This window comes from Notolepis coatsorum (genome assembly GCF_963971535.1).
Source record: "Notolepis coatsorum genome assembly, contig: SCAFFOLD_70, whole genome shotgun sequence".
Lineage (NCBI taxonomy): Eukaryota > Metazoa > Chordata > Actinopteri > Aulopiformes > Paralepididae > Notolepis > Notolepis coatsorum.
In genome coordinates this window covers 1,152,222-1,157,969 of record NW_028174564.1, presented here as the reverse complement: position 1 = coordinate 1,157,969, position 5,748 = coordinate 1,152,222, and positions in this window count along the sequence as shown.

Genomic DNA, 5,748 nt, shown 5'->3' with positions numbered 1-5,748 from the left:
TTTATATGAGAGTAGGCTGCCCTCTCTATGTGTTTATATGAGAGTAGGCTGCCCTCTCTGTGTGTTTATATGAGAGTAGGCTGCCCTCTCTATGTGTTTATATGAGAGTAGGCTGCCCTCTCTGTGTGTTTATATGAGAGTAGGCTGCCCTCTCTATGTGTTTATATGAGAGTAGGCTGCCCTCTCTATGTGTTTATATGAGAGTAGGCTGCCCTCTCTATGTGTTTATATGAGAGTAGGCTGCCCTCTCTATGTGTTTATATGAGAGTAGGATGCCCTCTCTATGTGTTTATATGAGAGTATGCTGCCCTCTCTGTGTGTTTATATGAGAGTAGGCTGCCCTCTCTATGTGTTTATATGAGAGTAGGCTGCCCTCTCTATGTGTTTATATGACAGTAGACTGCCCTCTCTGTGTGTTTATATGACAGTAGACTGCCCTCTCTGTGTGTTTATATGAGAGTAGGCTGCCCTCTCTATGTGTTTATATGAGAGTAGGCTGCCCTCTCTGTGTGTTTATATGACAGTAGGCTGCCCTCTCTGTGTGTTTATATGAGAGTAGGCTGCCCTCTCAATGTGTTTATATGAGAGTAGGCTGCCCTCTCTGTGTGTTTATATGAGAGTAGGCTGCCCTCTCTATGTGTTTATATGACAGTAGACTGCCCTCTCTATGTGTTTATATGAGAGTAGGCTGCCCTCTCTATGTGTTTATATGAGAGTAGGCTGCCCTCTCTGTGTGTTTATATGACAGTAGGCTGCCCTCTCTGTGTGTTTATATGACAGTAGACTGCCCTCTCTATGTGTTTATATGACAGTAGGCTGCCCTCTGTGTGTTTATATAAGAGTAGGCTGCCCTCTCTGTGTGTTTATATGACAGTAGACTGCCCTCTCTGTGTGTTTATATGACAGTAGACTGCCCTCTCTATGTGTTTATATGACAGTAGGCTGCCCTCTCTGTGTGTTTATATGACAGTAGGCTGCCCTCTCTATGTGTTTATATGACAGTAGGCTGCCCTCTGTGTGTTTATATAAGAGTAGGCTGCCCTCTCTGTGTGTTTATATGACAGTAGGCTGCCCTCTCTGTGTGTTTATATGAGAGTAGGCTGCCCTCTCTATGTGTTTATATGACAGTAGGCTGCCCTCTCTATGTGTTTATATGACAGTAGGATGCCCTCTCTATGTGTTTATATGACAGTAGACTGCCCTCTCTGTGTGTTTATATGAGAGTAGGCTGCCCTCTCTATGTGTTTATATGAGAGTAGGCTGCCCTCTCTGTGTGTTTATATGAGAGTAGGCTGCCCTCTCTATGTGTTTATATGAGAGTAGGCTGCCCTCTCTATGTGTTTATATGACAGTAGGCTGCCCTCTCTATGTGTTTATATGAGAGTAGGCTGCCCTCTCTATGTGTTTATATGACAGTAGACTGCCCTCTCTATGTGTTTATATGAGAGTAGGCTGCCCTCTCTATGTGTTTATATGAGAGTAGGCTGCCCTCTCTATGTGTTTATATGACAGTAGGCTGCCCTCTCTATGTGTTTATATGACAGTAGGCTGCCCTCTCTATGTGTTTATATGAGAGTAGGCTGCCCTCTCTATGTGTTTATATGAGAGTAGGCTGCCCTCTCTATGTGTTTATATGAGAGTAGGCTGCCCTCTCTGTGTGTTTATATGAGAGTAGGATGCCCTCTCTGTGTGTTTATATGAGAGTAGACTGCCCTCTCTGTGTGTTTATATGAGAGTAGACTGCCCTCTCTATGTGTTTATATGAGAGTAGGCTGCCCTCTCTGTGTGTTTATATGACAGTAGGCTGCCCTCTCTATGTGTTTATATGACAGTAGGCTGCCCTCTCTATGTGTTTATATGAGAGTAGGCTGCCCTCTCTATGTGTTTATATGAGAGTAGGCTGCCCTCTCTATGTGTTTATATGAGAGTAGGCTGCCCTCTCTGTGTGTTTATATGAGAGTAGGATGCCCTCTCTATGTGTTTATATGAGAGTAGGCTGCCCTCTCTATGTGTTTATATGACAGTAGGCTGCCCTCTCTATGTGTTTATATGAGAGTAGGATGCCCTCTCTGTGTGTTTATATGAGAGTAGGCTGCCCTCTCTATGTGTTTATATGAGAGTAGGCTGCCCTCTCTGTGTGTTTATATGACAGTAGGCTGCCCTCTCTGTGTGTTTATATGACAGTAGATTGCCCTCTCTGTGTGTTTATATGAGAGTAGGCTGCCCTCTCTGTGTGTTTATATGACAGTAGGCTGCCCTCTCTATGTGTTTATATGAGAGTAGAATGCCCTCTCTGTGTGTTTATATGACAGTAGACTGCCCTCTCTATGTGTTTATATGAGAGTAGGCTGCCCTCTCTATGTGTTTATATGAGAGTAGGCTGCCCTCTCTATGTGTTTATATGAGAGTAGGCTGCCCTCTCTATGTGTTTATATGACAGTAGACTGCCCTCTCTGTGTGTTTATATGACAGTAGGCTGCCCTCTCTGTGTGTTTATATGAGAGTAGGCTGCCCTCTCTATGTGTTTATATGAGAGTAGGCTGCCCTCTCTATGTGTTTATATGAGAGTAGACTGCCCTCTCTATGTGTTTATATGAGAGTAGACTGCCCTCTCTATGTGTTTATATGAGAGTAGGCTGCCCTCTCTATGTGTTTATATGAGAGTAGGCTGCCCTCTCTGTGTGTTTATATGAGAGTAGGCTGCCCTCTCTGTGTGTTTATATGACAGTAGGCTGCCCTCTCTGTGTGTTTATATGAGAGTAGGCTGCCCTCTCTGTGTGTTTATATGAGAGTAGGCTGCCCTCTCTGTGTTTATATGAGAGTAGGCTGCCCTCTCTATGTGTTTATATGAGAGTAGGCTGCCCTCTCTATGTGTTTATATGAGAGTAGACTGCCCTCTCTATGTGTTTATATGAGAGTAGGCTGCCCTCTCTGTGTGTTTATATGACAGTAGGATGCCCTCTCTATGTGTTTATATGAGAGTAGGTTGCCCTCTCTATGTGTTTATATGAGAGTAGATTGCCCTCTCTATGTGTTTATATGAGAGTAGGCTGCCCTCTCTATGTGTTTATATGACAGTAGGCTGCCCTCTCTGTGTGTTTATATGAGAGTAGGCTGCCCTCTCTGTGTGTTTATATGAGAGTAGGCTGCCCTCTCTATGTGTTTATATGAGAGTAGGCTGCCCTCTCTATGTGTTTATATGACAGTAGGATGCCCTCTCTATGTGTTTATATGACAGTAGGCTGCCCTCTCTATGTGTTTATATGAGAGTAGGCTGCCCTCTCTATGTGTTTATATGAGAGTAGGCTGCCCTCTCTATGTGTTTATATGAGAGTATGCTGCCCTCTCTGTGTGTTTATATGAGAGTAGGCTGCCCTCTCTATGTGTTTATATGACAGTAGGCTGCCCTCTCTGTGTGTTTATATGAGAGTATGCTGCCCTCTCTATGTGTTTATATGACAGTAGGCTGCCCTCTCTATGTGTTTATATGAGAGTAGGCTGCCCTCTCTATGTGTTTATATGAGAGTAGACTGCCCTCTCTGTGTGTTTATATGAGAGTAGACTGCCCTCTCTATGTGTTTATATGAGAGTAGGCTGCCCTCTCTATGTGTTTATATGAGAGTAGGCTGCCCTCTCTATGTGTTTATATGACAGTAGGCTGCCCTCTCTGTGTGTTTATACGAGAGTAGGCTGCCCTCTCTATGTGTTTATATGAGAGTAGGCTGCCCTCTCTATGTGTTTATATAAGAGTAGGCTGCCCTCTCTGTGTGTTTATATGAGAGTAGGCTGCCCTCTCTATGTGTTTATATGAGAGTAGACTGCCCTCTCTATGTGTTTATATGACAGTAGGCTGCCCTCTCTATGTGTTTATATGAGAGTAGGCTGCCCTCTCTATGTGTTTATATGAGAGTAGACTGCCCTCTCTGTGTGTTTATATGACAGTAGACTGCCCTCTCTATGTGTTTATATGAGAGTAGGCTGCCCTCTCTATGTGTTTATATGAGAGTAGGCTGCCCTCTCTATGTGTTTATATGAGAGTAGGCTGCCCTCTCTGTGTGTTTATATGAGAGTAGGCTGCCCTCTCTATGTGTTTATATGAGAGTAGGCTGCCCTCTCTGTGTGTTTATATGAGAGTAGGCTGCCCTCTCTGTGTGTTTATATGACAGTAGGCTGCCCTCTCTATGTGTTTATATAAGAGTAGGCTGCCCTCTCTGTGTGTTTATATGAGAGTAGGCTGCCCTCTCTATGTGTTTATATGAGAGTAGACTGCCCTCTCTATGTGTTTATATGACAGTAGGCTGCCCTCTCTATGTGTTTATATGAGAGTAGGCTGCCCTCTCTATGTGTTTATATGAGAGTAGGCTGCCCTCTCTGTGTGTTTATATGAGAGTAGGCTGCCCTCTCTGTGTGTTTATATGACAGTAGGCTGCCCTCTCTATGTGTTTATATAAGAGTAGGCTGCCCTCTCTGTGTGTTTATATGAGAGTAGGCTGCCCTCTCTATGTGTTTATATGAGAGTAGACTGCCCTCTCTATGTGTTTATATGACAGTAGGCTGCCCTCTCTATGTGTTTATATGAGAGTAGGCTGCCCTCTCTATGTGTTTATATGAGAGTAGGCTGCCCTCTCTGTGTGTTTATATGAGAGTAGGCTGCCCTCTCTGTGTGTTTATATGAGAGTAGGCTGCCCTCTCTGTGTGTTTATATGACAGTAGACTGCCCTCTCTATGTGTTTATATGACAGTAGACTGCCCTCTCTATGTGTTTATATGACAGTAGGCTGCCCTCTCTATGTGTTTATATGAGAGTAGGCTGCCCTCTCTATGTGTTTATATGAGAGTAGGCTGCCCTCTCTATGTGTTTATATGAGAGTAGGCTGCCCTCTCTATGTGTTTATATGAGAGTAGGCTGCCCTCTCTATGTGTTTATATGACAGTAGGCTGCCCTCTCTATGTGTTTATATGAGAGTAGGCTGCCCTCTCTATGTGTTTATATGAGAGTAGGCTGCCCTCTCTATGTGTTTATATGAGAGTAGGCTGCCCTCTCTGTGTGTTTATATGAGAGTAGGCTGCCCTCTCTGTGTGTTTATATGAGAGTAGGCTGCCCTCTCTGTGTGTTTATATGAGAGTAGGCTGCCCTCTCTGTGTGTTTATATGACAGTAGGCTGCCCTCTCTATGTGTTTATACGAGAGTAGGCTGCCCTCTCTGTGTGTTTATATGAGAGTAGGCTGCCCTCTCTATGTGTTTATATGACAGTAGGCTGCCCTCTCTATGTGTTTATATGACAGTAGGCTGCCCTCTCTGTGTGTTTATATGAGAGTAGGCTGCCCTCTCTATGTGTTTATATGAGAGTAGACTGCCCTCTCTATGTGTTTATATGACAGTAGGCTGCCCTCTCTATGTGTTTATATGAGAGTAGGCTGCCCTCTCTATGTGTTTATATGAGAGTAGACTGCCCTCTCTGTGTGTTTATATGACAGTAGACTGCCCTCTCTATGTGTTTATATGAGAGTAGGCTGCCCTCTCTATGTGTTTATATGAGAGTAGGCTGCCCTCTCTATGTGTTTATATGAGAGTAGGCTGCCCTCTCTGTGTGTTTATATGAGAGTAGGCTGCCCTCTCTATGTGTTTATATGAGAGTAGGCTGCCCTCTCTGTGTGTTTATATGAGAGTAGGCTGCCCTCTCTGTGTGTTTATATGACAGTAGGCTGCCCTCTCTATGTGTTTATATAAGAGTAGGCTGCCCTCTC